The sequence below is a fragment of the Rhamphochromis sp. 'chilingali' genome (assembly GCF_963969265.1).
Source record: "Rhamphochromis sp. 'chilingali' genome assembly, chromosome: 8".
Lineage (NCBI taxonomy): Eukaryota > Metazoa > Chordata > Actinopteri > Cichliformes > Cichlidae > Rhamphochromis > Rhamphochromis sp. 'chilingali'.
In genome coordinates this window covers 40,705,654-40,717,716 of record NC_137935.1, presented here as the reverse complement: position 1 = coordinate 40,717,716, position 12,063 = coordinate 40,705,654, and positions in this window count along the sequence as shown.

Genomic DNA, 12,063 nt, shown 5'->3' with positions numbered 1-12,063 from the left:
CTGTACGCGGGGATTAGGTGGATCATGACGTGGTCAGAAAGTCCGAGTGAAGCGCGGGGCACCGCACGATAGGCCCCGCTGATCGTGCTGTAACAGTGGTCCAATGTCCTCTCCTCTCTGGTCGGGCATTTAATATACTGCTTATATTTTGGAAGCTCATGGCTCAGATTGGCTTTGTTAAAGTCCCCAAGAGCAATGATGAGAGAGTCCGGGAATGTCCGCTCCATGTGCAGTATCTGCTCCGCGAGTGCGCACTGAGCTGCCTGCGCATCCGCATCTGGCGGGATGTAAACAGCGGCCAGGATGAATGAAGCAAACTCCCGCGGAGAATAAAACGGTTTGCAGTGAATGAAAAGGTATTCCAGAGAGGAAGAGCAGTGCTGAGCAATCACTGTTACATCTGTGCACCAGCCACTATTAATGTAGAAGCAGACACCTCCACCTTTGGACTTACCGGAGAGAGCGGCCTGCCGGTCCGCGCGCAGCAGATGAAAGCCCTCCAGCTTGAGCGCGCAGTCCGGGATGTCCTCACAGAGCCACGTCTCCGTAAAACATAACACACAGGAGGAGGCAAAGTCTCTGTTCATGCTTCTCATCAGGGCCAGTTCGTCTGTCTTATTCCTGAGTGATCGTACATTGGAAAGGAAGATCCCAGGAAGAGCAGTTCGCAGTCCACGTCTCCTCAGACGCACGAGTGCGCCGGCTCGCTTACCTCTCTTTCGGCGTCTCACTTTCCTGATCAGAGTCTGCAGTAAATCTGCCGCGGATGCGACAAATATTGGAAGTAAATCCACAGGTGTTGTAGTCCTGTGGTTAAGAAGCTCTTCTCTGGTGTAAGAATATCCAGAGGAGTGCCCAGACACAGAAGTTATGCACAAAAACAAGACAGAAGTAACGCACTGAAGCACCAGGGCATCCATACGCGGCGCCATCTTGGATCGTAACGCAGTGCTTAAACAATGGGAAAAACACAAACTTTGTCCAAAACCTCTCATGTTTAACTGTTTTCCTCTTTTTCTTTGGTCATTTTAGCCTTTTTGGCCAGGGTGAAGGGAGTATCTGCCATCAAACAAGAAGACAGCCGCATGTAGCTATGATGATGTTTGCTAGTTCACCTTACATGCATTAATGTAATAACGTGGTTAGCCTACTCAACGTAAATTACACACGAACAACATGAAGCTACTCACGCAGAGAAGAACGGCTGCTGCTGCATCATCATCCTCATCATTTCTGCTACACTGGCAGGGCTAGGGGCCAGGACTCTCCTCTTCGTGTTTTTGGGGGATGTTGCATAACTGGCAACCCACCCGCAGTAGATGTGCTCGGTGTGAGGTCTCGCAGCAAGCTATCAAATACGGTGCATTTCTGGGCTTTTAAAAAAAACGCTATGCGTCGCCAGGTGTTTCATCGGATTCTTGGTGTTACCTCCTTTGACAGTATCACAGTATCAGCTTAAAGCACTTGTTGCTGCTGAGTTTGCATATTTTGCTGTGAAGTACAGCCAGACTTTTGACCGCTTCGCCTTGGCCATTTTTAATCTGTAGCTCTGCTCTAACAGAACGTACGTACCTGGGCCCGCCTACTATCCTCGGAAACGTAAAGTGATTGGCTAGAAGTGTGTCACAGCTCAGGAAAAAAAAGCACCGAAATAAAGCACCGAAATGTGCGCTGCTTTTCGGTCTGGTTACTACCGACACCGGTACCCATCCCTAATCCTTAAGATGTTGGAACTTTAAAAATCAAGCATTGGAGCAAGATATCAACTTTTTCTGCTTTTACTTGTCCTGATACCTGCTCAGACTGTCTCTCAGGATGAGAAAAGACGTCTTCTTTCCGCTTACGTTTAGCCTTCCTGCACTCATCTGGCTGAGGGAGGGGCATCATTTATCCATGGGTCAGATTGTGGTTTCAAGCTCGTAGTTTTAAAAGTAGGAATGTCATCACGGACAGTTTTGTATTTGTGATAAAAACGAGACGTCATCTCCTCGGTACCAAGGCTGAGGGGAGAGCTTAGGAGCTTTTTTTTAAAAAGAAAATGGTTCAGGTGCAGAGGGTTTAAACACAGGACAACGATGTGGTAAGATGAAACAATACCAAACACACCAGGACAGCGATCAGAGAAAACAGCAACACGCGATCCAACGTGCGATCCTGTTTCGGGGGTTGGCCCCGACACAAAGCGAGCAAGACTGAAGGAGTCTATCAAACTTAAGAAGTCTCTGGTTAGTGGATCGGAGGGCCAACACACATGAATATTAAAATCTCCAACAATTAATATTTGATTGTAGCTTGGCACAGTATCTGCTAAAAGGTTTGAGAAGTCCTGATTAAAATCTTTGTGATATTTTAGAGGTCTGCATATAGCAGCAACGAGTGCCTCAATTCAAACGTGAGAAGTTCAAACCTCAGTTGACAGTTTTTTGCAGGTGAGCTTTTTCCTAAAAACAGCCGCCACCACACCCAGTCATCCTCGGCACACACCCTCCGCTATTCGATCAGAGTTTCCACTGTAACATTGTTGTTTTTAAAGGTCATTTTGAATAAAGCTCGAACAATCCCAGCATGTTTGTGGTGTTAGGCTCTAGTGATTGTTGTGAGACACCTCTCATTAAATGAGTCATTGCACAACAAGATTACCACGCATCCTGCACGCCAGCGTTTCTCCTTCCTCGGAGGATGCTAATTGGATTCAAACCAGAGAAGAAACTGAACTCATGCTTGTGGAAATATGACGACCCAGAAACAAAAACTATCCCGTATGATATCGGCCAATATAGCAAACTGTGTTTTTACATGGAAGAAGGAACAGTTGAGAGACTGGCTGGTAAAACTGTGATAAATTTCTTGTCACCCATTATCATTAAGAGAATTGCACAAGAGGCTGGATGAATACTATGCATCCTGCACGCCAGCTTTTTCTTTTTTTAATTTACCTTGGAAGCTGACAATTCAAACCAGATGAGAAGCTGGACTTTTATGAAAATGTAGCCCCACTAAATAAATGCCACAGCTGACTGCATCAGTGAGTTATTCTTACATGGAAGGGAGAGCAACTGACAGACTGACTAGTGAAAAATGTTAAAAACATACTGTGGATTTACTACTTATCATACCAATGGGAAAATGTATCAGCTAAGCCCAACAGTAAATTACAAAGGACCATAAACTGAATGAGGTAAGATCTTCATATGTAGCGGTTCCTTGGAAGTCTGTCCCTACGCCTGATGAACAACATATTTAAAATTAACACTGCATGAGAATATAAACAGATAAAGCCGTCTCGCTCACTCTTGGCACTGAACACGTTTGTGTCTCGGGGGTTTCCCCACGAGGGAAACTGACATGAGGGGCAGCAACTTATCTGTCAAATCCAACACCTGTATTTAGTCTGAGATCGTATCACAGGGAGAAAACTTGCTTCCTTTTTCTGCTGAAGAGACGCTGGTTTTTGCCTCAGTTTTTTCACGCTGACTTGGAAATTGGGAAAAACAGAAATGCTAAAAGTCGAGCTGAGATCCCATTATCACTTTGAAATGTAAGGAAAGCACTCGTTTAGTTTTGTGTATCCACAAATACATGCTGCCCTTACCTGAGGAGAAGGTACAGCGAATACGTTTAAAGAAAAAAAGATTTTTATTCTTGTTTGTATTTTGGCTTCTTCCCTTTGTTGCCGAGGCTTGGCTCAGATATATTCAGTCAGTCGTGTTGGGAACACAGAACTGAACCAGCTTCTGATTGGCAGCTGCTTCACTCAGCCTGCAAATGCTGTAAAAACTACCTGGACACAAAATCACAAGCGAACATTACTCATGGAGTATATCTGGATAAATCGCTGTTTCCCAGTTTCTTACTGAAATATAAAGAAATGACGGGGAGCTGGAAACATTTGTTGGCACACTAGTTTGAAATGCTTTGCATATGAAGGAGTTTAAACTGCATCCTTTTAAAAAATATACTCCATGTGGAAACACTGCTCACTGATAAAGATCCTCGATCAGTTTACTTTGGATCAGTGAGTCTAGCTGCTGAAAGTAAAACAACTCAGTGTGATTTTTGCAGACTTTCACTCCACTCCGTGTTCTTGCGAAAACTGTTTAAGAGCTTCTCACGCCATTGCCGTTTAGCCTTTGATTTTAGGCAAATGATTTATCTGGTGACTCATCCTGCTAGCATGTACTGGAGTGTTAATAGCAGTTCAGTGCAAAACAACTGACCGAGGATCAAAGAAGGGCGGTTGCTCCTCTGTTGTCTTGCTGATACAACCTCAACGTGTCTTCACAGACCTTCAGCCAGTTTAGGAAACATCGATTTCTTTCAACACCAGTGTTGTAAAACTGCTTTAATGTGAGACACTTCCAGTATATTCTCTCTCCTCTTCTTCCCAGTGTGTGAGCGTACCAGTTTGCTTTATCTCAGGGGAGGACTCAGGCAGAAGAGAGCATGTATCAAACAGCCCAGAGAGTCCCTTTAAAATTGCTCCATACTCTGAGCTAGAAGAACATGCTGGAGCGCGCCTTTGACAGCACGCAAAGCCGGCATCCCGACTCCTGCTTGGGCCTGCCACAGAAAACCTGCAGTCTAAGCTTCTACAGATATGGCACCCCATGGAGGCCGAGTGCACTCATTACACATCTTTTCCTATTTAGAGACCTTTTATATATAAAAAACGTGTCCTTCAGCAGGTCTTAAAATTAGGAGGCACCACACAACATGACATGTTACACTGTGTCCAGTGGCGGTCCTAGCCTGTTTGGTGCCCTGGGCAAACACTCCCTCTGGCACCCCCCCCCCCCCCCCCACACACACACACACACACACACACAAAACATATTAAGGATTGCACATTAACATAAAACTGTTGTACACACACACACACACACACACATGAAGAGAGAGAGACAGTATGCATTGTATGCAAACAGCTACCAAACAGCCATCATAATTCATCACACAATGAGAACAGGACAAATCAACAACTGACAATGACTAATTAATATTAAAATCTGTAACATGATGTATTGTTTGGAGTTTAGTCTGTTACTGTTGCTATTTTTACCATTTCTTCTTGGAGCAACTGTAATGCACATAATTTCCTTAGGGATTAATAAAGTATTCTGACTCTGATTGGTTCAGGATGAGCTGCCATTATCCAATCACACATCTGCTTACCTGCATCTGTTGCTCGTTTCTCCTCCTCTTCTTTTCTCTTTTTTCTAAACTGAGCACCTGATGGCTTTGAACTTTTCTTGTCCATCTTACATTGGTTTGAATTTTGCACTCCAGTATGAACACAACTCCTCGAGGACTCGAGGATCACCACAACATAACCTAACAGACCTACACCTTAGTTCACAGATTCACTTTGTCTAAGGTTGATTTCTGGGATTTCACACAACCCAGGATTCAGATCATGAACACATAGTGGGCTTGGATTTACATCATTATGAATGAAATGTGCTCTATCTGGAAGCAGCTGGCCCCTCCCGTTTCGACGGCTTGTGTGAGACTTTAAATCATCAAACTGTAAATTTTAAATTGTTATTGATCCTTTACTCCTGGTCCTAAAGTGTATATTTATTTTCTTACTCTTCTTATATTTATTGTTTGTTTACTTGCACTGCTGCAACTGCAGCCTCGTCGTCTCGTCTCTATATGCTGGGCTGTCTGTAGCGGAGATGACAATAAAGTTTACTTTGACTTCAGCAGCGCGCAGGCGCACCGAGGGCTCTCGGTCACTTTTCGTGTAGAATTTCGAAAAAACATCGGTGCAAATTATAAGTCTGTATCATGATGTTTGGTCAAAAGAGCTTGCAAAGAAAAGCGTCTGGACTTCTTTAAGTTGCTTGAAGACGTTTCACCTCTCATCCGAGAAGCTTCTTCAGTTCTAAGGTCAAATGGTGGAGAGTCCCAGATTTAAACCTAGTGGGAGTTTCCCCCCACAGAGGGACAAAAGGACTCCCTGATGTGAAAGGTGTGAAACTGGGTGTGGGTCCCAATCAGCCAGAGTTTCGGGTGAGCTCATTGTGAAACCTGGCCCCACCTTATCATGCGAATTCCTGAGATCAGATGACTCAGGATGTGAGTGGGCGTTAAGGCGTCTGGGGACAATGTCTGGTGTTTTCGTGTTTGTTGGTTTGTTTTTATTTTGTTTTATTTTACGAGTTGGTTATTAGATGCTGCTCCAGCCAGTCAGAGAATCCCCCGCAGCCCCGCCCTCTCCTCTCTGAGCCGCAAGCAGCAGGCGCACCTCGCATACGGAGGGCGCCCTTACTCCCAGCAAATGGGCAATAGGAAAACGATCGGTGCCTGTGCTATTCCCAGTATGCGCTGGTTGACGTCGGGGAAGCATGAGAACGAGCATTTTTTTTTTGCCGATGCCGCCCCGGGCAGCCGCCCCAGGCAACCGCCCGTGTCGCCCTTATCTAAAACTGCTACTGACTCATTTCAGCTGCATTTGAAAAACTAAGTACATCCTTACTGGGAATTAAGAGGGTAAATGGGAGCCAGCCTCTGCTGATCAAGTGTGCTTGATAAATTACTCATTAGTGAGAACACCTCTATAAAATCAGAAGCTTTGGTAGTTTCAGGAGTGTGTTCACGCTGTGCCAAGAAACAAGGCATCATCGTACAGTAGGAACGATTATTCACAGGGGGCAAACACTCCACACACTTGTCAGCAAATCCATCCAAGGCAATGAACCAGCAGCAAACCCGATGTCTCAGAATCCACAGGCCTCAGTCAGCATGCTAAATGCTAAAATTCATGACAGCACAAACGACTGATGTCATCTGGCTCGTTTTGGAAGGGCTGGCGAGAGAAAGCCTCTTCTCCTAAAAAGAACACAACAAGCATAGTTTTGCAAAATTGCATCTGAACAAACCACAAGTTAGGCGAATGCCAAGCACAACATCTTGGCCCACACACAGCAGCTGATGCCAACATCGAGCACAATAACCGGATGATTACGGTGATTACTTGAGCTTGTTTTGCAGCAACAGGTAGGTCAACCATGAACTTCTCTGTATACCAAATTACCTTAGAGTCAATGAACAATGATCCCGAGCACACTAGCAAATCTACAACAGAAGGGCTGAAAAACACAAAAGAATCAGGGTGTTGCAATGGCCCCGTCAAAATCCAGAACTCAACCAGACTGAAGCACTGTGGCAGGACCTCAAGAGTGCTTTGCGTAAACGATTGCCAACAAATCTGAGGCCCAAAAAGGTGCAGGAGGTAGAGCAGATCATCCAGCACTCATCATATCTTTGGGCAAGATACCAACCCTGAGTTGCATCCATGAGAGTATATATGATAGACAGAACTTCATTTATCCCTCGGGTACGTTCCTCCACATTCAGTTTGAATGTTACATAGTAAGCACAAGAGTGCTTTTATACTCTTTGCACAGAGTATACTGTATAAGAAGCAGTCCATTTACCATTTAAAGTGTACTTTTGTCTTTCCATGACTGTACAGTTGTGTATAATTGTGCTCGACACCTTCAGCTGTTAGGTTCCTAAAGCTGTATGCAATTATTCTGACTTGTTCTGAGAGTGAATTCGAGCTCTTGACATCCACAGGCACCACATGTAGCCGCTAAGTCTGGTGGACCTAAATCTTCACCTCCAAGTCCGTTCACATACAAGAGGAAAGGGAGCGAGCGGGTCGGCGCTCAGGGCACAGAAACTAAACTTTGAACACAAACCATTTATTTCCATAAAAAACACAGTCAGAATCACAAATACAAGTTAAAATCCCCCGTAAACAATAAAAAGAGTGTTCTCAACGCTCTAAAAAACCCTGCCGGCAGAAATAACCATACACTATTAAAACAAAGCTAAAAACATGTTTCCCATATGCTAAAATTACCCCCCCACAGTCCCATAATCCCACAGTCCAGCCACACATGGGCGAATGGTCCTTATCTGAAACAGGAATTCCTCTTCCGGGATGGAAACCACGGCGACCAGAGGAACAAGGAGGGGGCTCCTGTCGCAGACCTGTCTCCTCCTGACAGCGCGTCGCCGCACAGTCGAACGACTCGCGGCGCCCCACAGTCAGGCAGCAGTTCCTTCAACACACGTGCTCACACGCGTTCCTTTTTCTCCTGCTCACCTTTCGTGCGTCGCTCTCTTGTCTCTGCACTCACTATCCCCTTTAACAGGTCAACCTGGCGGCTGATAGGCCACCTTGGGGAACGCCCCCACCTCACAGGTGCCTACAATTGTCTGTTTAGTCCACAGTGGATTAAAGGAATATGGTACAACAACATTAACACACATAATATAAATATGAGGATAAAACCATGCAATATAAATATCAATAAACAAACATGCAATATAAATATCACAATAAAATCATGCAAATAAAATCAACACTATGTACCAACACACAGACTGATAAAACATAAAAACACAAATTTCCACTGTGTGACACACACACTCCCTGTTGAATAGGTTAGTTTTCTTAACTAATTTTACAGTGTATCAGCCACAAACGTTGTTCATAGATGAAACATTTTATTAAAGAAAAACAATAATTAATAATTATTAACAGTTACTGATCATAGAGCAGTCGTGACCTTTCACAGAATACTTACACGGAGGCAGTCCTGTGTTTAAAGGGCACATGATGTCATTTCAAAAGTATATAATTGTGAAGGTCTTGGAATCCATGCAAACTCTGAGTCTTACGCGGTGCCAAACTGTCATAAAGATGAAAGAGATGGCGCTGATTCAAGAGACAAACAGGATTGATTCACTGTGTCAATAATTCCCAACATGAATGGCAGAGTCCGTTTCCCTCTTACATGGAAAAGTGCCTTGTTTACATTTTATCGGCTGTTCTCGATAAAGTGCAGCATTGATGAAGAAGAGAAGATTTTCATTTACATTCACTGGTGATGTAAACTGACAAGTCACTGGGAAAACAGTCTTACTGGGGTTGGTGTTGAAGGAGGACATTTCTCAGGAACATTATATTATTTTCTGAGCACTTTGCCTTTTAGACCCTGGAGGTGAGCAGATTTGTGGATCATATGATCTTTTCTACGCAGCAGTGTGGGATTTTAAATGTCTTTGCACTAGATGTAGTCCTGTAACCAAGATCAAGGATGAATTCCTCCACTGTTATCTTCAATGCCATGCGCCAACACAATAAAACTCACTTTTATTTACACCAAATCACAACTGCAGTCGCCTAAAGGTGCTTCATATTGTAAGGTAGTACATACAGGGAAAAACCCAACAATCATATGACCCCCTATGAGCAGCACTTTGGCGACAGTGGGAAGGAAAAACTCCCTTTTAACAGGAAGAAACCTCCAGCAGAACCAGGCTCAGGGAGGGGCGGGGCCATCTGCTGTGATTGGTTGGGGTGAGAGAAGGAAGACAGGATAAAGACATGCTGTGGAAGAGAGACAGAGGTTAATAACAGATATGATTCAATGCAGAGAGGTCTGTTAATACATAGTGAGTGAAGAAGAAACACCCAGTGCATCATGGGAATCCCCCGGCAGCCTACGTCTATTGCAGCATAACTAAGGGAGGATTCAGGGTCACCTGGTCCAGCCCTAACTATATGCTTTAGCAAAAAGGAAAGTTTGAAGCCTAATCATGAAAGTAGAGATAGTGTCTGTCTCCTGAATCTAAACTGGAAGCTGGTTCCACAGAAGAGGGGCCTGAAAACTGAAGGCTCTGCTTCCCATTCTACTTTTAAATACTCTAGGAACAACAAGTAGGCCTGCAGAGCGAGAGCGAAGTGCTCTAATAGGGTGATATGGTACTACAAGGTCATTAAGATAAGATGGGGCCTGATTATTTAAGACCTTGTATGTGAGGAGCAGGATTTTGAATTCAATTCTGGATTTAACAGGAAGCCAAAACAGGAGAAATCTGCTCTCTCTTTCTAGTCCCTGTCAGGACTCTTGCTGCAGCATTTTGGATCAGCTGAACTCTACTCCAATAGAAGTTGTTTATCCCTTCAGTAGTGTTACATGTAACCACTTTTGATTTAAGGCATTTCCAGACATTTCCAGGCATTTCCAGACGAACAACAGTGTCGTAGCATGCTACGACACTGTTGTTCGTCTGGAAATGAATGCCTTAAATCAAAAGTGGTTGAATCTCTGGTATAAAGCACAACCACATTCCCTAAAGTAGATTACTTGTAATCTGGAGAAGAAATGACATCTCACTGATTTAAAAGATTTTCATTTATCCTGGAAGAAGCTTGTTGCTCTACACCTATCACCGCTGACAGTGGTGATATCGCTGCCCTTGTCCTGCTAGATCCTCAGCGCAGCGTTCGATACCGTTAGCCACATTATTTTCCTGCGAGATAAGAACACACATTTGGTATTAAAAGAATCCAGCTGCAGTGATTTGAATCATATCTATCTGACAGATTCCAGTTTGCAAATGTAAACTGGGAGTCGTCTTTACCCACATAAAGTATTCAGGAATTTGACAGGATTCTCTGCCGGGACCAATCATTTTTACATTAAACAGCATAGCACACATACATCTCCTACATATATATATCATGATGCCCAGATTTATTTACCCATGAAGCCAGATAACACAAATCCAATTCCTAATATTGTGAGGCAAAGACCCTACAACGCTAATATCTCAGAATGATGCTGAAAAGCGAGTTCATACATTTATTGCTCTAAGCTGACCAACTTAATTATTATTGTCAGTGTACTGTAGACGCTCCCTGAAAAGTGTTCAGTTGATCCACGCTGCCATGTAAGTACTATACTGATATTCTAGTTTCTCTTCACTGGCTCCCTGTTCAATTCAGAAATGAACTCAAAATCATTGTCATATACAAAGTATGAAATGATCAGGCCCCATTATCTTTTAAACACCTCACAGTGCTTCATTATTCTAATGGAACGTTTACAGTGGGGGAAACAATTATTAGATCCCTGCTCACTTTGTACGTTTGCTCACTTAGAAAGAAATGAATTTCAAATGTTGATGCATTTTTCCCTTTAACTGAGACACACAACAAATGTTGATGCACAATTTTGAAATCGCACCATGTCTTATCAAAGGAAGCTTTCAACGCTCCTCCGTAGGTTTCAGTGTATGAGGACTGTGGGGTGTCTGGCCCTTCGCTACGGGCCATTCAGTCTCTACACGGCCTTCGTCCACACTGAAAAATAAATCCTAAAACAACAGTAATATCCCGGCAGCTGGGCGCCAAAATAAAATAACAGAAAATAACTTTCCCATGAAAATATTTTCAGTAATGACAATACAGGTTGTTGCCCTAATTTTACCCTTTTTACCCTTTGCCCTAATGGGATTCTTCCATTTTCACGTGCTTTTAAACATTAATTAGGAACATTTTAATGTGATTAAACAATGAAATTACTGAATTAATGAATGCAGCAATATGAATAATAATACTTAAATGTACAGAAATATACATTTAACAGCTGGTTTAAATAATAATGGATTGCATTCATGTGGCGCTTTTTGCAACCCTCAAAGCGCTTTACAATTCCCCTCTGACCAACACCCGTAGGTGGAAGGTTTTCCACAGCATGACATTTGAATTTAACAGTTCAAGCTTTCAAATAACAGACAAACATTTGTGAAATTATGATACATTTGTGAATGTATTTTAACAATCTAAATATGCTCATGTACAGACAAATATATTTAAAAAACAAGAAAATTATGTTTTATTACATTTACAGTGATTTTACGTTAATTTACATTTGAAAAGTAAAATCAATATATTTACGTAAATTTAATGGTATTCAAGAAAAACAGTACAAAACTGTAAAATACTTTTATATTACCAGGGCTCCAGAATAACTTTTTGCCATGGGTGTACCGGCACAAAAGTTAGGCGCACACAAATTTTATAATTGATATAATATAATGTGTTTTTCTGGATACACTGTGCTTTTTCAGCATTCAAAGATTGATGACACCGTGTCAGAGCACTGGCTATGAATTTCAGAAGGATCAGGCCTTAACAGAAAAGTTAGCAATAGTTCTTTTCCTATTACAGCTACATCCACGTCTGTCGTGCCTAGG